Below are 25,310 nucleotides of genomic sequence, written 5' to 3' on the forward strand. Positions count from 1 at the left end.
CATGAATTTCACCACACTTGCTGCTCACCAGCTGGCCAGGGGAGAACAGTGCTTGCTTCTGTCTGGGCTGCAGGGCTGGAAAGGTGAGGCTAGCAGCAGGAGTCAAGACAAATAGGAGCCTGTTTTTGATTTGCCATCTGACCCCTGCAAGCTCAGAGCACCCTGTCTGTAATCATGACCTAAATTAAGCCCAAATGCCATCAGCAAGGCTGTTGCTTTCTCTCACAATGCAAGTGTTTCCAGGTACCTAGCGAGAGATTTATAATCCACCTCTAATTACATTCTTGTTTGTGTCTGCTGTCATGCTGGCTTGGTCTTTCTGTGGTTTGTTAAGTCCAAGAGCATGCCTGGCCCTTTGTGCTCCCAGCCTGCATGCACAGACAGCAAGGGGCATCCACGGCTGACAGCTCAGCTGCTGGAGGAAACCTGCTGTGCTGGGCTGCGTGTCTTTAGTAGCCCAAATATCATGGGAGACATTTTGGCTTGTTAAATTCCTGACTGCGCAGGTCTGCTGTCCACGGTAGGTTCACTTGATAGAAATAGCTCTGGCAGCAGCCCAACAGCAAGAACACTGCTTTTCTCTTAAATGTGAAAGGAGACAAAGGCTTGGTGTTCCCTGCCCAGTCAACTCTTGCCTTTGGATGGCAGATGACCAGCATCTTTCTCTAGCTGAGCTTAGGTGCGGTGTTTTTGCTATGAAGCTGAAGATTAGATCCTTGTAAATGAAGTCTGGAATTGATTACCAGTAATTAGCATAGATTCTTCAGTCAGGGTGCTGGAAGGACCACGATGGAATAACATGCCTCGTGACGCCACACATGGTTACATGGTGTTAGCTATTACAAGCCTTCCCCCATTAGGGAGTGTGCTGGGCAAACCCTTTATGAGAAGTCAGCGTCTTGTCCCACAGGGCTTACACAGAGAAAGTAAGCTTTTATTCTGAATTACAATGCCTCTCTCCAGAAATACAGGAACAGTTTCTGAAGAAACCCAGCTGGGTGTATGCAAAACCATTGACTTCTGTAAGGACCAAAACTGAGTCTTCGGTTGTATGCCCCATGCTGATTCCCTTCTGCCACTCTGTGCGAGGTGACACCATTATAGCAACTGATTTAGACTCCCCAAAATTGCTATGGAGGGGAACCCTCGTCCATATTACTGGAAAAGCAGTTCCAAACATAGCCTATGCTCTATCCTGTCCTTTGTTTGTCTGCTGTGTTTTCTCCCTGTGCCAGGAGTTCTTGAAGTCTGTGCTGTGACTGTGACATTGGGACAGACAAGCTAGGCAGATACTTTACACACACACACTCCAAGCAAACCAGACATCCGGTATTTAGAAATAAACAGTAAAGAGATTTGGGAAATGCATTGTTCATGCCAAGACATTTAAGAGGCATCTTGGTTCAAGTAAAAGCCTCAACTCATTTCCATTTTAAATTTTTTTCACTTTGTTTTTTAACTGTTGAGTTAAAGTTACTTCAAACCAAAACAGATCATTTCTGATTCCGGTTGATCAAAATGAAGGTAATTTGTCTTCCACTTACATTTCAAGGTACTAATTTTCACCTAAATATTTTCTCTGTCAATGAACAACCATTTTACTGATGGCAAAATGTTTTGGTGAAGTTTCTACCCATCCCTAGTAATTCACAGAAATTAAAAATGGTAACTCTTCGTCTTAAACTATTGGGTTCAATTGCTGAGGAAAAAAGACACCCCCCCCTCCACTACCCAGTGCCTGGGTTAGCAGTGGTTGAAGGGAGGCAGTGGCCATTCAAGAGAGGTGTCAGACTCCACTGCCGTCTCCTGTCTGCATCACCAAGAGGCACTCAGAGGGCTAAACTCTACAGACACCATAGTCTGTGGATTGGACACTATTGGTCTGCAGTCCAGTAAATTTGGATCCAATCCAGTCTGTTTGCTGGTGTGCTTTAGGGTCAGCAGTCATTAAAGGCCATGAGAATCTTGGAGTGAGACCCAGTTAGGTATCACTAAATGCAGGAGTACAAAACTGGTGAGATTATTTCTTTTTAGCAGTAAAGGAAAGTATAGTTGTATAGTGCATCTGTCCTGAAATGTGTGCTTAGTTGTGGGATTGTGGTTTGTCTTTGGTCATGCTGTATATTTTTGAAGAGGAATTGAGGCCAATGGTATATACTTTGTCTCATGTGTATTCTAGATTTATGTGGAATGGATTTGAGAAAACATGACAGATGGGAAATAGATGGATGGTTTTTTCCATGCAGGTTGGCAGTTCTTTTACCTGCTAGCAGCTTAAAAAATGGAGGCTGGGTGATGACCAGGCATTAACACTTTCTGCTGCTCTGAGTGCCTTTCAAGAAGGGAGCAATTACTTCAAGATCTGCTCTCCTAGTAAGCAGGCTAGTATTCAGAATCTAACTCCTAGTTCAGATTAGTTTTGATCACCCATTTTAACCCTGCAGACCATTTGCAAACATGCTCGTTGCTGATCAAGACGCAGTTTCTGCCACATTTGTACATACAAGCTCTCCTGCTCTGTTTGTAAATAGGATTGGGTTTTGATTTTTGGTCAACAACATGAGAATAGTCTAGGAAGTTCAGGTTCTGAGTGTATCTGGTGTTTGTTAGGGAGAATTCGGGCAGTGGTTACTGTGTGTTACTGGCATAGCTGGACATCAGGAACTGGAACCGCTTACTCTTGTAGCCCTAGGGGATGTATCTGGGCTCTGTCTGGGAATGAGGAGAATCTCCATTGCCCCAGCAGAGAGATGGGCTATTACAGCTGGGGCTAAATGAAGAGGAACTCTTCTTGATCCACAATGGCCATAGGTCATTGGATGCTTTGAGAGGATTCAACTCGCTGAGAGCAGAGAAGTGCAGAACGACACAGATTTTGTACAATTTCCCTGTTGTGATCTCCTGCCTTCTTCAGCCTCCTTCCAGGCCCCCGTGATGCGGCTGGGATTCTGTTCTGGGAGGCAGGGGAAGAAAGTAATTTCCAGAAACTTGACACCATCTTTTAAGGAGAAGAGAGAAGTTGAAGAGTAACACTAGAACCCTCCAGTGCCTCAGCATGAGGTTTTCATCGCAATCAAGGTAGGTCTTATAGAGTCACTGCACCTATGGGAGGTTGTGCGGACACCATGGCAGCATCCTTGTTTGCATTTTATCTTCCCAAAGATTCAGGCACCTCACTGCCCTGGAAATCTCCTACAACGTCTCTGGAGGCAGCAGTACTCCAGTATACCGTGTTTTATGGTACTGTTTGCACAGCTGCAAATGGCACATGCAGGGCAGACAGGTTACTGCTTATTGAGAAATATTAACTTTATTAATTAGGCACATGATACGCTGGGAAACATCTCCAGAAAAACAGCAGTGTAGGAGAGAAGCGCAAAGTGGAGGTTGTATGAATCCTGGATTGGTACATTTGTTGCATGCAAGATGTTATACTGTTGAAGGAGATGATGCCGACAGAGATGTCTGCAGTTCCCTGCATGCTCCCAGGATATTTGAGTTGAAGTCTGCCAATGAGGACTTTTCATCCTGCAAGCTTGGGCTCTTCTGTGGGCTGTTGGCAGTTATTAAAACACAAAACCCTTCTTGCCTACAAATCCGCGTGCTTGATCTTTCCAGCCCAAATCCTACAAGTAACATGCACTTGTCCCCAGGGCAGCTTGCTCAAATAACCACAGCTCTGCCGGAAAAAGGGCCGTTTGAGCCTCGGGGAATTGGGAGGAGAGGTTGAATTATTCCCAACATCCAAAGACCAAGAGGTTCCTTCTTCTTCAGCAAATGTTTTCAGTTCCCACTTGGTGAATTATTGCTAGGGATTTTTTTCCCTTCAGTGTTTCCATGAATGTGGTTGAGGCTCTGATCCAGGAAATGGGGAAAAAAAACCTCTGAAAAATGTATCGCACCATTTCAAAACTCAAGTGGAATTAATTAAATCCAAATTTCAACAGTGTGTCCAAAGTTGAGCTGGGCTCAAGACACACTTCAGAAGGTTTGATTTCAAAACAATCCCTTTGCGCACATGCACGTAATTTAGGGAGGTTTCTGTGTATCCAGTACAAGGCAGGAACAGGGAGCTGGTGGGTACCTGAGCTTAGGGGGAAAAGGTAGTATTTGCAGGCCAGCCTGGAGAAAACCTTTTTCTGCCTGATTCAGTTTATCCTAATCCTCTGCGCAGCAAGCTGCAGATTGGAAAAAGAGTTAGGAAATAGTGTTGTGGAAAGGAGAGCCAAACCATTTGAAATGGAGATCCTGTGGCTGGTACACTCACAGTTCTGCTTGCTGGAGAAGAGTAAAAAGAGCTAAGGGACAGTAGAGAAAGCATTGAGGACATCAGGCTTGGGCTGAAGCAAAATAGTTTGGCAATGAAAACTTTTCTGAATGGTGGGGCATGCAGGTCTTTTCCCAGTTCGACCACTGAAGTGGGGTTACCTTGGGGCTCTGAGTGCTCCCATCCCTCCATCTGTTAAATTAAGATAATGTAATTTACTGCCCCAGGGAAAACACGATGGATTTTAAAAAATAATGCTAGTAGGGTGGAGCTTTCTCAGATGTTTTTAAAGCCCAAATGCCAAATTCTTTCCTCATTTTCATGCATGTGTCCCAGCTAGCTGTAAGAGAGTTACACATGGGTCAGTGAGGAGCAGAACTGGCTCTTTAAGGTAGTATTTAACAAATTATTTCTGTCATGCCTGTTCCCTGGTTTTTCAATCCCTGGGGAGGAAACCAGCATTTCTCACTTCTTTGCCTTGTAGTGGTGACCTGGGAGAAAGTTGAGGGGGAGGACTCCAACATGAAAGATCAGTTATGCCTCTTTAGTTTCTGCAAGTGGGGAGATTTTGCATTTACAGCCTGGGAATGGGGGTGGTTCTACCTCATTTCTGCCAAGCAGCAACACATGTTGCCAATATTTTTCCTGTGGATCTTCTGCCTGGACAAGGATGCTGTGGGTGAAGGTTCTGACGTTGCTACAGACACAAAACTGTCTCTTTTTCTGTGGTGCACTTTGAGTTGATAAACTCTGTCGCAGGAGATGAGAGCCAAAGCATTTCTACCAGCCACTGTTTGAGAGAAGGGAAACAGTAGATCTGTGCTGTACAATGAGTTTTACAGACTTTAACTTCATCGCTGCAAGAACAGTTCTATCTGTGAATGTAAGACATCACTACACATACTGCATAGCAGCAGCTGTACCTTGAAATACTATGGGGTTTATTGGGTGGGGATTACACATTGCCCAAGCCGGCTCAGAATCCCAGAGTCATGCTTGAATCCTGGAATTAAAGGAACTGAATTCAGGGCTCTGACAGGTCTGGGAATCTATCTTGTTGAACTCGATAGCAGCTAGACCTGCCGGTACGACAGGGGTATTGAAGGATGAGATGAACACATTTTTTCCAAAGACCTCCCAGCCAGATGTTACCCCTGCTATATTGCATACGGCTTTCTTCAGGCACAGAGTTAACACTGAAACCTGAGCCAACTGATAACAAGGGCAGGCAAGTGCTAGCTGGGTCTGTATGGCATTACCCATCCACCTTTTCCTGGCGGCTCCAACATTGGAAACACATTAACAGTGTGGTTCAGTAGAAGTTCAGGAGCTCAACCAATAGAAGGGCCATGCAAACATTTCTCTCTGTGAAATGGCTACTGACAGCCTGGTTGATGCTCCAAGCCTTTGGTGGGTAACTGGCATATCAGAAATTCATTTCCTTCTGCATTGCATCAGCTGTGTTGCAAGTCATGTTGCCTGATACCACATGGCAGCAGCATGACCTGAAACAGCATGATGAAATTGCCTAGACACGTTGTTTTCAAGCTGAAGAAATTCCCTTTCTTCCAGCTCCTTTCTCTTATCAATAGCTCAGTGAGATTTGGCTTTATTTTCATGGTGTGGACTTGTCTGCTGGAGCTGGACCCTGCAGCACCCTGGTACACTAACCTGACAGCATCTGGACCCAAACCCTGCCCAGGCTGCAAGTCTCCCAGCTCAGCCAGTGCCACCAGTCAGGTAAGAGAGAGCAGAGAGCTTTTGCCATGGTGGAGAAGCAGGGAGGGCTCTGCAGATTGCTGCCAGGGCCAATGGAGTGGAGTAAGACACTTGGTTGGCTTTTGTCTCCCTTTTCTGTGTATCTCAGCAGTGCTGAAAGGGCTCAGCATTTCATAGAAAACCCCGAGCCTCTTGTCCACAGCCCCTCCACAGCTGTGTTTTCTGAGGGCACAGTTCAGTGCCTCGTCCTTTCAAACCACGTACTCCCATTCTTCTTCTCTTTTTTGCTTCTTCTCACGAGTGTTGTTTCCTTTCTCATCCGCAGAGGAGAGCATGTGCTGGTATCACCTCAGGACCAGATGCAATATCAGCTATTACTTTCCCCACCAAGCCACCTCAGGAGGCAGCCGTGTTTGCTGGCACCCTCCTGTCCCTGCTTTCTGCTGGTACCTGCTGGGCTCTTCTACCTTCCTGTTTGCTGAGGCCTCTCCTGTTAGTTGGCCCATGTGTGTCTTCTCACTTTGCCCATGTACCTTGCACCCTGTTTCCTTGCAGGTTTTTAATGTCTTTCAGAGGTAAAAAGGAAATGGAGGAAATTATATCAGTATAAAAATACAATAGTTTCATCTTCCTGATTGACCGCTTCTGGGATGATTTCACATGTGGCAAACATACCCAGACAATTAATCTTGTGCACCCACAGGGTGTAACTGTAAAACAGTGCATGACAGATAAAGATGTATCTTCCTTCTCTACTGTGCTGTGTTTTGGGGATTTTTTTGGAACTCTTGCTTTTGCTGTGTCAGGGCCAGTTTCCCCACCTGGACCCCCAGGCATATTCTGGTGGATATGATAAAAGCAGATGCTATACGTCTTATAAAAATTACTTATTAGGATCTTCTTTTTCCCTACTGTTCCTCTTTGGAGCAGGGAGGTAGTCAAAGTCAACAGAAACTCATAAACATGGAAGAGGGATGAGAGAGAAATGGCTCACAGCACTCCTGTTCCAGCAGGGCCTAAGCTGAAGTGGTTCAGGCCACGTGTTGCAGGGCGCAGGTGGTGTGAGCAAGCAGGCAACAACCAGCCCATTTGAGAGTGCTCTTTACAGCAAGACTGCTAAACAGGTCCCACTTCCCATGAGTGTCCTTGTGCTGGGGTGGAGCACTCCAAGGAAACTCATATAACAAGAGCACATACTGCTGCTTCAAGTGCTAGGGGCAGGAAACCTCTAAGTATAGGAGCAGTAACTGCTCCTTTATCTGCGTCTCTTCTGGCTGAGCTGAAGACTTTAGACTACTCCCCTGCAGTTCTGGAATCTGGTTATCCAGCCCAGATAATCCCTGTCCTCTCTGCCATTCTTTGTGAATCTCACATCTTTCTGCATTCTTCCCAATATCCTCTATTTCTCTGCGTTATGAGCACATATTCTTCTATCCAGGATTGCTATTTACATGGATGGGATTCAGCCTCTATGCAAAAGACCCAATGGACGTTAATCCTTAGGGGACTTTAAGAGGACACTAGACAGTCACTCCAATATGAAACCGAGCCTGCTGAGCATGGCAGCCCACTTTGGGTTAAGCTGCTTTATGCAACTTACAGATCTGTGTTTCATAGAATACATGAGCTGTACAGGGGCTGTGGGCAAAGGGAGGTAGCAACACAATGCACTGGGGTTTGTTTAATGTGTCTGTCTATATTGTTGTAATTAAGTTGGTGCAATTCATGTATGTGCACCGTCCCCCAGCATCTGCACCTTTCTCACACACATGCACACTGATCTGGGATGTTCCAGACCTACCTCCCTAGTACACACCCAGCCTGGGAGAAAGGACCTCAGCAGGCACCAAGGATCCAGGCAACAGACACTTCTACAGATGCAATAGGCAAACATTGTAGTAAATAACACGTGTAGCTTTGTTATTAAGCTTGATCTTGTTAGGGGGGCAATAAATGTTCTCTGTGATCATTTTTCTTGTAGAATATCAACACAGGATAAAATTGTGGCTCTGGCTTTGCTCTTTCTGCTCATTAGAACTCCACGCAGCTTCATGCCATGGCCTCAATTTGTTGCTGTTTGCCATGACAGCTGCATGTCCCCCATTTCCTTCAGACTCATTTTGCACATGATAGATGCTGGCAGTTCTTGGGTTTTTCTTGTCCATCCCCCTCATCGCTTCTCACTTTTACAAAACTAACTTTGCAGCAAATTGTGTTTAATTTAAAAGGTATGGTTTGGGCAAGATACCTGTTTGCTGGAAAACAAAATCAGGGACATCTGGCATTCATTGACTTTTAAAGGCAGAGAAATGACACAACTAACATGCAGATACAGAGGATTTCCAGCTACTTTGAGGGGAATATTATTTTAGTAAATTGAACTCAGATAGATCTGTTCTACTTGCTCCTAACCATAGCTCTGGATATAGTCTGGACTGGGCCATTTACTTCATTATATACCACTGACAAACTAGCTTTGCTTCATAAAATACTTTTTTTTTTTTTGTCTCTGTTCATCTGCCTTTGTATTCTCTACATAGGATGGCTGCTTTAAGACCTGAAGACACTTACAGAGCCATCTCCTGAGTCACCAGCCTCCGTGTTTCTGCCAGAAAAAGCTGTTGTACCACATCGAGCCAGGTATGTACACGGTACTTGGGGGAACTTGAGCTGGGGACAGAACTCACCTCACCCCTAATTTCTAGGCTGATTTACAACAGGGGGTCCAGAGAATCACTTGGTCTGGTTATCTGGGCATACAGGTGGGAGTGAGAGAGATGCTTCCCTGGAGCTGGCCTGGCCATGTAGTGCAGAGGAGCTGACTGGTGCCCTGATGGCCTGGAGCTGTGAGGCAGCTCAAGCAATCCCATATAATCAGTAGTTATAGAACAAAAGCCAGCGCTTTCTAACACTTCAAAACAGTAGAGCTTTATTTGAACTTGAAGAGAATAAATGAGTCTTTGGCATTATGTGGGGAGAGGAGACTGTGCTTCTAGCTGCCAGTAGTGCATACTTTCTAATTCAAGAAGGAGCAGCAAGGCAGATCCCATAGACAGCATCAGGCGCGAACCCAAAAAAATCCTGGCTTTGCCCATGGAGAGACTGAGAAGTTGGATCCTCTAAAACAGAGGCTACTTTATGAGTAGTCAGAAACTGGGCCACACACAAACTGGGTATGTGAGGGTAGCAGGGCACGGTTCTATTTCTTTTGCTGAGGGATCTCCAGGCAGGTCAGCCTGGGCCATACAAGCCTCTGCCCCAGCAAGCCATAGATCACTCTGCAATGACCCCCTCATCTGTACGCAACAGGTTTCATGTCAGCTGTCTCCAACTCCCCACATCCCCACTGCTGGCAGTGATGGGGTCCGTATGAGTGTGAAACCAGAGCTTTATGCAGGGCAGAAGTACAACCTTCCCTATGTTGCTCTCACTCCCCTATTTGCCATTTCTGGCTCAATCCTCTACTCCGGCCGGATCTTCCCCTGTGAGCCGATAGAAAGAGCCTTGATAGTTTAATCCAAATTGCCCTCCAGTTCCCTGGTGATGCAATAAATTGAAAGCAGGATTTTTACCTCTCTGTTCTGCTTAAAAGTATCCCCTGGCCATTAGGCTCTCTTGTTATGAGATCGAAAAGTCACTGTGCGGGCAGCGGGTGGGCTGTATTAGCTTGACTTTCTAAGGGGATAATTCAGCGAGACATCAGGTACCCCAGTGTGGCAGTCCCAGCCTCAGTCAGTCTCTCTCACAGTTGTGGGCTGTTGCAGTTTAGCATCAGGAGTTTTTTCCTCCAGCATTGAAGCTTGCAGTAGCAAACGTAAACTTTTTTTCCCCACAGTAATCTGCAGTGGGAGGGGCCCTTAGTCCCTCCCCATGACAGATTTTCTGTTGAGAATTTCTGTGAATCTGGTCTCCTTGCCACAGAATTAATCATAATTAGAACTAGAAGACAGTCAGGCCTTTTCTAGAGAAAACGTGCTGAAATGCAGTTTCACATGCAGTGAATCCCATGTAAAAATATTATGCCCAATACAGCCAAAGTAACTCTAAGGTGACAAAACTTGAGCTGACAAAATTCTGAGAGCTGGGTGGACTAGGCTGAATGGTGTGAGCCTGGGATGAAAAGAGTGAGAGAGATTGTTGCAGTGTACCTCAGTTTACCCGTTTGACAGATGTGTAAGGGGAGGACAAAGACTGGAGAGCTGTACGGCTCTGATTCCGATTACCTGTCAGAATTAGTTGTGAACAGGGTAGAGAGAGGTTTTAAGAATTTGGTCCTGTTGCCATAAGCTCTGACCAACAGTGTCCTCCTTGCCCACATGACCCATGGCAGTGAGATCAGGATGTGGCAAATACTTTGCAGGTGGACTATGAGCCAAGGCTGAGTCCCAGTTTGACTGCTCTTCCTTACAAAAGGGAAGGCATGTTTTGGTTTTCCTGGGCTGTCTGCAGCACCTCTCACTCCAGTCTGGGAGAGGTGCCAGCCCCTTCCAGTGCCTTTCCCCAGTGAGCTGAATAACTCTACTTCCTTCAACCTGTCTTGAGCTCTCAAAATAGCATCCTGAGGTATGACATGACATATTATGTTGTCCTGCTGCAGACAGTCTCCTTTTTCTTTCTGCTTATCCCTGCTCCAGTTTATACATAGCCCTTGGGACTGGTGTCCTTTGTTGTATTAGAGATGCCACAGGGACCTGGGGATAAGAGGAGGCAACTCTTACTGAGAGCACTGGAGTCTGCTATAGAGTGCTAATTCCCACAGCACGAGGATGCATCTTGGAGGGCTCCTAGGCACGTCCTGGACTGGCTTCATTTCATTTAGCTACCAAACTTTACTTGGCATTGGAGAACAGCACATCCCATAGCTGGGTTTTACCTAAGGTGGGAGAACCCGTCCTTTTAGTCCCCCTGAAAATGGTGAATTTGTGCAGACTGTGAAGCAGATGTGATCACAAACCTTCCTTCTCTGTTTAACTGCTGACTCTTAGCAAAGCCAACCCCCGGAGCATGAGTGCATTAGCCCACTGGAACGGTGCTTTCTTGGCTCCCAACTCCCCTCCAAGGCTCTGGCAGCCAGACGCTACCTCTGTTGCCAAGCTAAGCCTTGCCATGCTGTATGATGGGATAGGCTCCTTAGCACACAGCCAGAGATGGGCCTGTTCTCACTCAGCTATTGAGCATCCCTGCACACACACTGGTTATGCCAACCTCTATCCTGCATAGCCTTTCATACAGGCTTATATTGCCCTTCTAGAACTACCTCATCCTTTCATCCACACCCTCTCCCTACAAGAAGAGGCAAACCCATGTTTGCCCCACCCTTCCTTTCCAAAAAGTTGTGTCTGGACTGCTGATGCCCTGTAGAGAAAGTTGAATGACCCCTTGAAGAGACTGGCTGCTAGGTTAACAACCTGGCCCAGCCCACTGTAGAGCTCATTTGGCTGCTTTGGCCTCTTGCAGACTCTCTAAAAGACATCTCCCCCTCCCTCCTTTGTGTTCCTGCCAAGTGAGCTGTGCTGCACTGCGTCCCTGATCTTTTCTGACATTAATTACCCTTTCCTGGCTCAGACTGCCCTGTTTGTGGCCAGGAAACCAAACTTGCTTGCGCCTGGAATCAAAGCAAGCTTGGGAGTTAGGAGGGAGGAGAGAGTGTCTGCTTCCTTGGATGGCTGACTGGAATAAGCAGGTGTCTCTGAGTCCTTCCTACCCTAGGGAGAGCTCCTAGAAGGCTTTGCCCATTGCAGCCTAGGCTGGATCCGGCCAACTGCTGAGCACCTGCTATGCCTGCTGGAGTAGCTGAGAGCAAGGGTAATCGGCCAGCTTTGAATCTATGCCCGGCATCTGCAGACATGCACCAAACAGACCCAGCACAAGTGCAATTAGAAACAGCAGCAGGAGTAAACCCTGGAGGCGGCCCATCTCCTTTCCCATGTGACTTTTTAGGCCACTAATTTCAAAGGTTTCTGCCTTCATTTCACCTAGGTGCCCATGACCTCCCACCTCTGTCACCTCTGAACAGCCAGCAAGTGATACTGCTTCCAGCAGGAAAGTATGGGGTCCCAGCACCTCACATCATGCAGCCTGTGGCAGTGTGACAATCCAAGGATGGATGCTGCTCTAAAAGCACCACTGAAGACATGCCTGGCACCAGCCATGTGCCCAGTGCCTCCCACTTTCCCAGAGTGACAGTGTTCCTATGCAGGCCAGAGCTTTGCTGGCAGAGGTGAACACTCTGAGGCTCTGTTGACGGAGTACAGTTTTGCTGCTGGGCTTTTGGAGACCCCCACCAGCCTAAATCAGGAGGAAGAGAGCAAGTCAGAGAAGGGTAAACATGGATACAGTATTGTTCCTGACACTCTACAGTGCACTGAAGTTCTCATCACACACCCAAAGGAAACCAGCAGCACTTGGAGACTTTAATTGGCAACTCACCAGTTACAAAGTCAAAATCCGTATTAACTCCTATGCTATAAACAAACAGAAAGGAAAATCCATACTTTCATTGGAGAGAGCAGCAATGTCTCTTTAAAGGAGCATCTCTGTGTGTTTGCCACATCTTTGAGCCCACATCCAATATAAAGGGACCCACAAGGCAAAGTTATTTCTAAAATACAGCACCATCTAGTGCTGCATTGCAGCACCTTGCGGCAGGCAGCCTGCATGTCCCCACCTCGGCACCCCACAGCACTGGGGGTCCACTACTCGCTTTCCCTCCCCAGTGTAAGACTATCTGCCTTTTGGAGTGGGCTTTGATTTGGTTCGTATGTCAGATGGCAGTGTGTTGTCTGAGGGCTGCCTGAACAAGTCTCTTTGTGCCTCTGTGTACTTGCAGCATTCCAGCAGCCTCTTGCATAATTCATGGAGAAATTCTGTCAAAACTTCATCCAAACCCCAAATCATATGTGAAATGCAGCTGGAAACCATCTTTGCAGATTAGAGCCATTGCAAACATCCCTTCCCCCTGCTTCACCACACCTTGTATTCCTGTGTGTTAAAGGCAAGCAAAATTTCTAGTTGTGCAGAAATCCTGGTGCTGAGTGACACAAATATAGCCAGTTATCTGAGCAGTGGCTGTATCCCTGTGCTCTGTAGAAGCACAGAAGTTGCTGGACTATTGCTGAGGGTCCATGAGGGGTAAGAAAGATAGTATCAGCATGTTAAAGTACATAATTTAAAGCCTTGCATTTGCACTGGAAAATAAACTTCAGGAGGGTTGAAAACTGCTGATTAGAAGTGTCTTTGAAACAGGGATTGAAAGTGCTGCAAACACAATTTACTAGGTGTAGAAATTATTTGGCCAAGAGCAGAACTGGCTGATTATTATGGAGTTAATTTCACCTACCTTCCCACCATCCCATCATAAAAAAGCAACCTGAAAATGCTTGGCTTTTTCCCATGCACAAAATCCAAGGTTTCAGATTAAAAACAAATTCTCTTCAAGTTGTATCCAGGATTCATGTACTTGGTTAAGCCATGTAACGTGGTACTAAGAGCTCCTGTAAGTAAGAGCAGTCTTTAAATCAAAGCAACCTTACACTCCTCTCCCCTTCCAAACCCAGGCATTATGAGGTGAAACCCTTGAGTTATAGGAGCATGGAAGGAGAAACTAGTAGGGCAGAAAATGCTTGCGTTGGTGCTGTGTGATTGACTCTTGCCATATAGGCAGGTTTCCTTCTGCTTTTCCAGAGAGAAGGAATGTTGTATGAAGACAACCTAGTCTGGTGGTAGCTTTGTCTGATGTAACTATGGGTAGTATTTGGGATGGAAAAAGTTTGTTCAGTGGTAACAAATATCACTATGGGGGATGATGCCTGAGAAAACAGTTTCTTTCACAAGCAAATGCATGATGCCTTTTCCACCTCTATTTGACCATTTAACCCAAAGAAAAACTGTTGTTTCTTTGCACCAGGCTTTGTTATTTCCCCTTTCCAAGAGGATGAGGCCAACATCAGCATGAAGGTGTAAGAATTTGGAAGCAGAACTGCTTACTGTGTGCAAAAGGGGACGGTTTCCTTGTGACACCAACAAAATCAAAACTACAAAGTTTATATTTTGGAGCTAGAGCCAATGGCAGTAAAAATTAAATTGTCCATTTAGATTCTTTTGTTTATTGAAACACAAAAGCCAGAAGTGTAGGAACCTGCTTTCCATGGCTCGCAGCAAAGGCAGGGTTGAAGGTTTGGTATGAACTAGTTCTCAGGCACAGCTGTGCCTGAGACCCCAGGAGGTTCTCCTCTGAGAGACCCAGGCCACAGTCACGAATGGTGCAGCCTTGTAAATCCAGCTGGCCAAAGCGTTTTGCTACTCAGCCATCAGGAAATGAATTTTGTAGGTGCTGTGGCACGTGCATATCTCTTTGGTCTTATCTCCACATGTCAAATGAGCCTCTCTTGCTGATTTTTTGCACAAACAGGAGCTGCTGCCTCGCACTGGAGCAGACTGGACTCTAGTCTCTCATAAATGCAGTGTCTGCCCAGCAATATCCTGCCCTGAAGGAGCTAAGTTCCTAGGTCCTGCCAAGTATCAAACACAGAGAATGTGTCCCATGGAGACAAGGCCACACAGCAGCTTCCATGTGTGGGTACTCCCACTGAGTCCTTCCTACAGGCGGTCTGAATTCAGCTGTTCACACACAGAGAGTTGTGGTAAGCTAATATTGAAATAAAAAGCATTGGTAAGGCATACCTCTATGTACCTCCCCTTAGTACTATCTTTGCCTTTCCTGGGTCAATGTGGGATTGTTCCCTGTGTTTGCTCCTAGAGCTTTTATTTCTACCTCTGCCAGCCTAATTATGAATGTCCTAGCTGAGAGTGCTTTCCATTTTCTTCATTTGCTAGGCAACCAAACGTCCATACATTTCTATAGGGATCTGTAAACATCCCATGGTACATTCTCCTAATTAGAAAACAATGTCTGTAGTTGTGTTTACATTGCTATGCTTATTAGGAAGTAAAATACCGGGTTGGTTTTGTGTTATGTGCAATCTGAGATTGTACATTTGTGTGCTGTTAGGAGGAGTTTTTAATTGGTTTTTCAGAAATCTATCTTGGGGGTTTCTTGGTTTCTGAATCAACACAGAGGGTTTACAGCTAGCTATTGTATGAAATTACAGATCACATGTTCCCTGTGAACTTTCCCTAAGTTTATTCAACTCCAAAAATGGAAGTTGAGTTAAAGAGGAAACAATTGCATGGGTTCAGCAATGAGCCACCTCCTTGGGAGGCATTACTTGTGACCAAGCGGTAAGTTTCAGGTCAGCTGGGCAGAGCTAGTAACGTGTATCTTGAAGTCAATGAATAGCTGTAAAAATGGGAATCAGAGGTTTCCCACATTTTTGGGAAGATTCATAGTATTCTAGAAGCATAAAGAAGGGAATCCATGAGTTAATCAGTTCTGATCTTCCATATAATGCAGACTGTAGTCATCAAAATCAATTCCAGATCAATGTCTTTTGAACTGAATATGTTTGAGAAAGGAGTCCAATCTTGCTTCAGAGGTTGCCAGTAGTGAAGAGTTGATTGCTACCTTAGTAAATTGTTCCAGTTGTTAGAAATTTTCATTTTACTGCTACTCTAAATTCTCACTTCAACTCCCAGCCACCCAATCTCATTATACATTTTGTCTGCCAGAATGAACAGCCTATAGTCAGTTTTGTTCCCCATATTGCTGCTTCAACAGAATGCAAGATCACTCTGTAACAAGAAGAATAAATTGCAGTATTGGATGCTTCTGCTTGAAACCTATTTTGTAGCCTTTTAATTCAACTCATGGCTCTTGTCTGAACCTTTTCCAGTCTATCAACGTACTGTGAATGGTGCACCCAGGCCCAGGCACTGCATACTGCCAAATGCATCAGTACCAAATGCAAGGGTGGTGGAATTGCTTTTTGTTACTGATGATGTTACACCACGGAATAACAGAAATGTTGATTGGAAGGACCATTTTTGGAGACATGCTCACCATCTGTTGCTTTACAGAGTAAGGTAGATCTTAACGCCCTTTGACAATCTGGACCTAGCACCTTTCTTTATTAGCCGCCTTCACGAATGGCTGAAGGCTGCAGCATGGAGGATCAGCAGTACTACAAGGTCTCTAGGAGTCCCCGTTTTGTTAGTCACTAAGGGCAAAGACATACAGTGGCATGCCCCTCTGCCTGGCTGCAACAGAAAAGAGACCAATTCAATGCTAACCCTTAAGCAAATAGCGTGCTGACCTCACAGTTAATAGAGCAGCCCTTCTTGCTTATTTTATTCCCAGCATTTGAACTGCAGCACATTCCAGTTGGGTAAAAAGACTTTGCTGTTTGGAGCATGCTGGAGTCAGGTGGTGAGCATACCAACAGCCAGACAGGATACTGTGCTTCCTGTGAGAGTAAATACTGAAAGTCATGCAAAGCATCTTTCATTCTGGCTTGGCTGCAACAGCCAGTACAGCCGCTGGAAAGGAAGGGACTTCACAGAGACAGAGAGATTATTCTTTTCTGGCCTAGAGACTACCTGGTCTTTTAATCATATTTGAAAGCCTGTATTTTTAAAGGCTGCTCACTTTGTTGGCAGAATGTGCACCCCCAAACCCCCATCTGCTGGGAGCTTGCAGTCTCGCTAAGGGATCTGCCATGCGAAACAGTGTGTGGATGCTCTGCACTTCTTAAGTTTGTGTCTAAGACTACAGCATGGGATGACTGAAGGAGCTCTTGGACTTATCCCAAGTCTGTATTCAAACATAAGCTAAGAGAGAAATGTGCCACTAAGAAACAGTCCAGATCTGCCTTAAGTAATTGCACCTCTGGACAGCCTCTCTTAAGGGCTCTAAGCACTATTACCACCAGGAGAGTGACACTGGGTTTGTCTTCGGGTGTGTTTTTTTTTTTTTAAAGAGGCAGTTCAAAAAGTCATCAAGGGAATGTCTGTAAGTTTCAGCAAGCTTCATACAGAGCAGAAGCAGAGCTCCTTTGGCAGAAACTCCTTGATCTATTAAGTCATCTTCAGAGTTCTCAGGCACTAACCTGAAAAGCTAGATTCCTCCCCAAAACTACACAGAAACCATTTGCTAGGCATTCAAGACACTTTCCCATGTGGTGTGGTTGTCGACATATGAATGGACTGGAACAGATGTCGATGGCATCCTTATTGTTGCATTTTACAAGCTGTATCATTCACAGTCTCGAGACCAGAGTGAATTGCAGCCATTCCATGCAGTTTGCTGACAACCCCAGGTGGTCATAGTGAGGATGAGCACAGGAAAGCCATTGGGATGACAGTAGCCAGCAGATTCTGTCACAGATGGTTCTAACCTTTCATCATAACATTCAGGTGTTGTATTTTATACTATTTGGGAGCCTCCTCCCATTGGAGTGGGTTGGAAGGAAATCAAGCCCTGTCTAGGCATGTTTGAGCTGTGTTTCAACAAATCCTTTAATTTCCATAAACAAGTGCAATCTGGCCCTTTACTCCTGTCTGCCTTTGTTCCCCATCTGTAAAATAGAAATGGCAGCACAGTGTGGCTCACAGGGGTATCTGAGGAGGGAAATATCACCACCATGCAGGAGCAACTTGGTTAAAACAAGTCACAAGAGCAAATCAATCCCAGTATCCACAGCCAGGTCCCCACAGGATTTTTCCATCACCTTGTGGAAAGAACTTTTCAGTTTTCTGACAATCAGTAAAAATGAGATTATATTCTTAAAAAAGCTTGCCTTTCATGCAGATATCCAGAAAGTTCATGGTGTTCAAACAGATTTTCCAAGCTGGTCTATTATATGTGTTTTCCTAATGGAGAACTTAATATTTTCATTTTTACTTGCAAAACTGTATTGACATCAAACTTTGTTTTGATTTTATAGACTCTAACACTATTTTTAGGGTTCTGTTATTCATTGAGGCTTAAAGCCAGTGGAGTCATCTTGGTAAGTCAGACTTTATGGCTATTTTCATGAGATCAGATGTAACATCAGTCCAGGCTTTTGGAAGGAAATGGCTTTCAGGGCTGCCAGTTAATTTGTGAAAAGATAGTGCAAGGATATTCTCTCCCCATTGTGCATTTCTTCCCTAATAAAACTACAACGTGTTCTAATACTTTAATGTCTGGAAGGGTTTTAAGATCTCTTCCCTCTTGTCTAGCAACATTTTAGGTAAAGAACCAGATATGATGCCTCTTTAACAGAAAAGACAGTAGCTTAAAAGCATTTGATATTTTTTGGAGTGTTTCCAGCTGATCTGTTGGTCTGTACTTTGACGATTGGCTTTATTTATTGTCCATGCAGTATTTTTAAAGTATTTTATTGCTTCTACAGCAAAAGCAGAGATCTTTGGAGAAGAGGAGGCTTGATGGGGATGTTTTGAGGGTTGTGTTCTGCAACATGCTCTGCCTACTGAGGTTTTCATCATAGATCATCATGGTATAATCCCATTCCCTAGAAATGTTCTTCTGCAGATTCCAAAGTTTTGTACCAACATCAGGTGTCTTCAGTATCCCAATGAGAAGTGTATTAATGTGGCAATTTCAGCATGGAAAAAAGGTGCTGGAGGGAGGTTGACTTGCACGCAGCCTGTAAGGCATCAGTAATGAACACAGATTTCCCCAAAGCGATTCCTCCAGGAGGAAGCAATCACAAATGGGTTGGTCCTAGCATCTTAGATGCTGTTTTTTTTCTTTTGCAGCATACTGTGTTTTCCAGGATCTTCCACCTTTTTTCCCCAGGCAGTAGACTTGCAGTGATTGTCCCAAACTCCTCTACAACACACTTGTAAGTTAGAAGATTTGGCATGCACCCCTATGAAACACCAACAGCTGTAGCACACCTCTGCTCCCCCCCTCCCTGATCTTTTATCTTGGCAAGCCCCTTGCTTTACAAATCTGACCATTCCTTGCAGGTTGTTTCATTCTCCAACTTTGCCCTAATGTTTTTGCTATGGTGTCTAAGCTGAGCTGAAGATCTGTAGAAATTCATAGTCCTGTGTGATTAGCTGTGCCAGTAACAATTGTTACTGCCTGAGATGTTTTTTGACATCTATTCCAAAGAGCAAAGCTGTGTTTCTTTCAGAATCTATCACATTACTCCAAATAGCCACATCGTTTCAACCACTGTGTTCAACTGCTATTTTTCACGATCATATGCAGTTATCCACTTCCCAGTTTCTACTTCTTGCTTACAGCTGCTGTCCTCTTCCACAGCAGGAAAACGACCAGCAGCTTCATACTTCATATACATCACCTGCAAGACAGCCATGGAACTGTACAGAGATGGGACGGCTGCTGTCCTGTCAGGAACATCTGCAGAGAACAATCACTCCTCCTCCAAGGAGACCCATCTATATAATTCTTGTGCAACAGATTACATGTTTAAGGATGTGGATCAAGGCCGAAGGGATTCCAAGATTATATTCCACCCTTTGCAAAAGGTACCCACAGGATTTTGGATAAAGCATTGAATATCCTGTCACACTTCACCCTGTGGAATGCAAGGAGTGCTTCTGCCTTTACTCCTTTCGTCTGTAGAAACAGTAAATACTTTTGTGCAAGCACTCTATGGAGAGGCACAGACAAGCCCCAGTTGTGTTTGGGACATAGCATCTATTGAAAACATAATTAGAAGTGTGAGACTTAAAAAGTCACAAAATACATCTTTGAAGTCCATTCTTCTCCTGTTGAGGGACAAACCAAGGAATGTAATCAAGTATTTGGTAGAAACAGTAATAAATTCATGCTCAACAAGTTCTGAATCTTATTCATTTGATATCATATTGAAAAAAACCTTCTAAGTATTGCAAAAACTCATGGACTGGAAGCTTTAAAACTTTCTTATAAATTACAGCGCTATTATAACACAGATTTATATTAATGTTTCTTTAGTGCTTCAAAAAACTACCTGTCCTGAAATGAAACATGTGAAATTAATCTATTCCAATTCCTTTTGCATTATTCTCTTTACAAGCTGGAAACCTAACTTATCTGTATCTGATCAAGTGCCAATAATGATAGTCTTTAAGCAAAAGCTTACCCAAATTCCTGGCATGGTTTAGTTTCAAGATAACTAAGTACAGATTTTCAGGGTGTTTCTGTAACTGATTTTGTATTTGGTGTATAAGAGATTTATAAGAGATTTCTGTCATATGAGAGAGGACAGGGTCATTCAGCATTTGGCTTTGCACCTAAATTACTGGTGTTGGTATTTACTTCCTAGTCATTTTCTTTCAGCTGTGGGAAGGTTATTGACAGTCTATTGACAAGGACTGGGACGTCACAAGCATTATACCTGGATACAAGGACGTTCCCATGTCTTGGTTCTGGTAGAGAGGGAGGGTCTGGAATTAAACTGCATGTAGTGTACATTAGGGTGTGCATTAGTGTATGACAGCGTTATCTACTGCTACGTTTGGGCCTCTTGACCCTTTGCAGTTAAAGGATTTCCAGGCTCAGCACCGCAGAAAGACTCTCACATCAGCCCTGCCAGGCAGGCATGTGTTTCCTGTCCACAAGGTACGGTGGTGACATGTCCATGCCAAGGCCAGAAACACAAGTCCAGATCAGAGACTGGAACTCTTACGATTTCTGTCTGTATTATTGCATTGAAGCAGCTTCCAGCAATGTGAATCACAGTTCAGAACTATCCTCTACAAATGCAGATCAAAAAGATTATTATTGCCCAAAAAACCTTTCACACCATGTGCAGCTTGAGAGAGGTTGGTGCATACCAGGTAGCATGGGAGAGAGGGAGATCGTGTCCAGTAAGGAAATCTTATGGCCCGTGCACCTTTGTGATACCACAGCTGTAGGAGGATTTTGCTGTGCCATTCAGCCCTTCCCACAGTGGCCTGGATTCAGCAGTTTGGCTGGGTGCTGCATACTACATGTCTTTGAGTGAGTGATTCACAAACTCCTTGAAGTCTCCAGCTAAGCCAGCAGGAGCACAGCTGTTTATACTTTTCTCTTGCTGTTTTCTTTTTCTTTGGGGTCAATCTTAAAATGAAACTTGCCTTGAGAAGCAGAGGGTAATGTGGGAGCCTTTCTGGTTCTGCACTTACAGTCATTCATATTTTGCCCAAAACTCAGTGAAATAGCTGAATATTTTCTAGGCAGCTGCCATGTCTAATCACACTTATTTGTGTTTAAATTTTGATGTATGGTTCCCATTTCTGGGAAGCCTTCATGCCATCTAATGGATACAACATTATTTTAAAATTGCGGACACAGGCAGAAACACTGCTTGACATTAGACTGATTCTGAAACAAGGTAACCCTATTTAGAGTTAATTATGACCCCTTGAGGGGAGCTGGCATAAGACTCCCTGAGAATATTTACAAAATTGGGATGTTAGTCCAAGGAACATTTATTGGGCTTGAAATAAGCCCACATCTTTTTTCTTTTTTCTTTTATCTTTTTTTTTTTCAGTTTGAGAGGAGCAAGTATAATTGAATTGGCAAAGCGTTCTTTCTGACATTGATTTTTACAACAGCTTTACCTTTTAGACAAAGTCTCACATGTTATTGATTTGAAAATTCATTGTGAATGTTTTAAGATCTGGTTTCTGTCTGCTCTGGGGAAGAGAAAGAGCAACATGCAAAATAGTACAGTGTAAAGTACGGGTCAGGAGCAGAACAGTACATGTGACTTTTTCCTGCTTTTAAACCCAACCTTTGGCTGTATGTGTTTCCAGAGTTTGTTGTTCCTGTTGACTGACTTCTCTCTGCAACTATGACAGTTATGACAGGGGCACAAGCTACCTCTGGGCTAATTTATGTGTGTGTCCATGCCAAGCTCCACTCTTCGGATGTCAGACAACAACTCTCTTAAGGGGGGAAAAATAGCAAGTCATCTTTGGAAAATATTCTCTTCCTTTTGGTTTTAATTAGTGGTGCTCAGTTACACGAAGGCATTATCATTGTATCGACAGAAAGACTCCCACTGACTCTTTTGAGGTCTGGAGTATCACCTTGCACCAGAGGAAACCACATCTATATGGCAGTGATCTTTCCCTAGAGACTGAGAGTACTCAGCTGTTAGAGATGAGTTTACACTTTGTCTGTCTCAAGTATTTGTTGTCTGTGATGCCTTATCCCCTCTATGTTTTTTTTCCAGGCAATGTTAAAATGGCACAGGACTGGATGTAGAGCTGATATGTACATTGGACAGATACTGTTTAGGTAGGCATTAGGATATGGCTTGCCTGACTGCTATTCAGCAATTCCTGAATTTGAATCGTTCATTTTCTAAAGTAACACTTTCCTATGCAGTGAATCCCTTATGACTCTACCCATGCGATTGGGACCTCAGGATGGACCAACTCAGAGACTCTGCAGCCTACTCAGGCCTTCCTAAATAACACAGCCTAGCCTCACGTTCCCATTGCCTCCCTATTCATGATATTTGTGGTATTTCACAGCTATATTATCTTGTGGTGTCAATCAAGGGACAAAGCAATTGGAAATGAGTCTTTGTGCATTGGAGAGGTATGACATTATGAGATAATTTCTCCAATATAGAGACTTGATCAGCATATGCGGATACTGGAATTGAAGGGGACACCTAGGCTTGGTGAAATCCCTTCAGGCTATATATGTACAAAGGCAATGCCATGCAATCTCCAGACCTCTCAGGGCCTGCATTGTGTGGTGTTTTATACATACATCCCAAGTTTATTCACATTCTGGAAAGCTGCCCCAGGAATGTCTACAATCTGGCATGTAGCATATTACAGCCGCGTTGCTTAAAGCACCCTTCAGCCAGCAAATCCCACCCCATTCCTGTACAAAGACTCCTCTCTGTAGCTGCAGGCTCAGATGGGGCAGAGTCTCCCGCAGTGCAGATGTTTGCTCCCCCTGCGTCTTCATCCCAGCAGGAGCAGCATATGGGCAGGCTCTGCAGGCTGTTAGACTGTGGGTGTGTGGACCCCACCGGCATCACCTGCAGCATCCTTTGCGGTGGAGAAAAGACCCAGCAGATGGAGAATTCATCACAATCCTCCATGGGGATCCTTCCTTTCCTCTGCTCCTTAGGCTCACTTGGGAAATAGGTGACCTGGAGACCTGGTAACCGGTACTCAAAGCTGAGATGAAGCCAGGCCATATTTCCTACGTGACTCTTTGCAAAGAGGAACTGGTGCACTGACTTGCCTCAGGTGGCAGTGTCCAAGAAAAGTACAGTGGAATACCACAGAACATGGTCTGAGAAGAAACAGAGGAAAACTGAGCAATACAGCCTCCCTAATTCACACATCTACCCAGATGCCCAGAAGCTAACCTAAGTCCGAAGGACTGCAGTGTTTTTTTAAGCTGAATAGTTCTTCTCATTACGGACCAAGGTAATTAATTGCCTCAGCAAAGAATCACATGGACTGCACCACATTGCTTGCAGAAGTTGCTGATGCCCAGAAGCAAAGATAATACTACATTCCCTCTATTCTCCAGCCTCTCCCCTGAGAATTCACATCAGTAACAACCCATTAGATCTCAACACTGTTTCCAAGAAATGTGGCTAAAACAGCATTTCTTTGGAGGTAACAAAAATAGATGGGACTCAAAAGAAAAGCAATTTACTTAGGAAACTCTGAGAGCTCCAAACATCAGCATATCTCAGCTTTCTTGGGATTTTTTATTTTTATTCTGCATTTTCTAAATGGCATGGATTCAGTCCCTGTAGATGGGCCGTGACGGCGCACATCTGGTTTTATGGTTAAGGAAATAGCTGATTGAATCGATAAACTCAGCACAGCTGACTGGAGTAAATAAAAGAGGATTTGAAGGAAGCCTTGTTTTCCCCTAGATGGATGAGTCCACCTTCAGTGCCTTTGCAATTGCCCTGGAGTCGGTGGAGTGCAGGAAGAGCAGTCAGGCTACTTCTTCATGAACCGAGCTTGCTTGTTCTCTGTCCATCATAACTTTGGTTTTGTGAGAACATAGGTCTTAAAAAGCGGCAACCGTTTTCTGCCTGACTTGCCGCAGTCAGTAACAGAGAAAGCTGGCGGGCTGGGCCCTCTGCAGAAAAGTGGGACTGACCCACTGGGTAACTAGTTTCCATCACTGGACTCCACAATCATACCTAATGATTCTGTGTGGAGCAATTGTCAAACATGAGTTTCTTTGTTCTCACAAGCCTACAGGAAAGGATGGGGGAAATGGTAGGAGAAAGCTGTGTATCCAAAAGAGTAGCAGTGGGAGGTATTGGGGGTTCAAACCTGGCAGCAAATCCTGCCTCAGTGTAAATGAACTGCAAAACTCCCGTGGAGACCTGGGGTTTTGGAGGTCACAGGCTTGTGTTTCTCTGCTCCAAGCTTTTGAGCGCAATACAACTGTAAAAATTCTCTGTGGGGACATGTGGAAAAAAAAGTCCCAATGACCTTTTGCAGTGATGGGGCAGCCAGAGAGTGGCACCTGAAGAGTTTATGGGAATGCACGATGGACCTGACCTGTCAAGATGATCTCCTGGGTGGGCAAAAGGCTACAAGCACCAGTTTACTGCTCCCTGTGACTGCCTGGTGTGTATGAGATTCCCACAGACCAACTGGCTGCCTGTAACCATTCCAGCAACTTGTCTTTAGGCTGATAATTGAAGGTAAGACACAGACCTTTAAAAAATACTTCAGTTTTATTTGTTGTCTTTGTTCTCCTTGTTCAGACCATACACAGAGCCTTTCAGGCCCCTGTTCTCTTTCAAAGCCTGTATCAATCACAGCTGTAAAGTTATTGTCCTAGGAGTGGTTTTTCCCAGGCAGTGGGAAAGTTATTTTCTTAGGCACCTCATTGTCACTTCATATTCTTGGGAACTACTTAAGAGTGGGATCTGCTAGCTTTATGACAAATCCCTTTATTTACATGGAGGGATGGCAGTTCTCAGTTTATCCCCCTAAAACATTTCAGGAATGGCCTGCAAACATAAATGCTTCTGTAAGGTTTGCTCCGAGCCATCCCCAGGGCTGTTTCTCTCCCAGCTGTCACTGCTGCAGCCTGCATCACTTCCTACAGATGCAACCTGCACGTTGGGTTTTTTATCTTCTGTCCTTGCTGCAGCCAGGTCGCTGTCTCACTATAAAACCCAAGCAAAGACAAGGTAGGTGGATTTTTCTCTAATGCCTAGGGGTTGTTGGTGCTCTGTGGTGCCCTAAACCAGCACAGCTGGGCCTCATTTAGCTAATTTGACCTCTCCAGAGAGGCCTCTTGAACATTCTCTCATGGGTAATTCTAGTGCAAAGCTGTAGGTGCTCTCTACACCCAGGGAGTGCAGGGGCTTCCTCCTGTATAATTACATTCCACTTACAAAGAGCACACGAAGAAATGCAGATACAACTTGGTTTGGACATGCAGTGATGCCTCTGGTTTCTGTCACAAAGA

The sequence above is a fragment of the Gavia stellata genome, chromosome 21 (genome assembly GCF_030936135.1).
Source record: "Gavia stellata isolate bGavSte3 chromosome 21, bGavSte3.hap2, whole genome shotgun sequence".
NCBI lineage: Eukaryota > Metazoa > Chordata > Aves > Gaviiformes > Gaviidae > Gavia > Gavia stellata.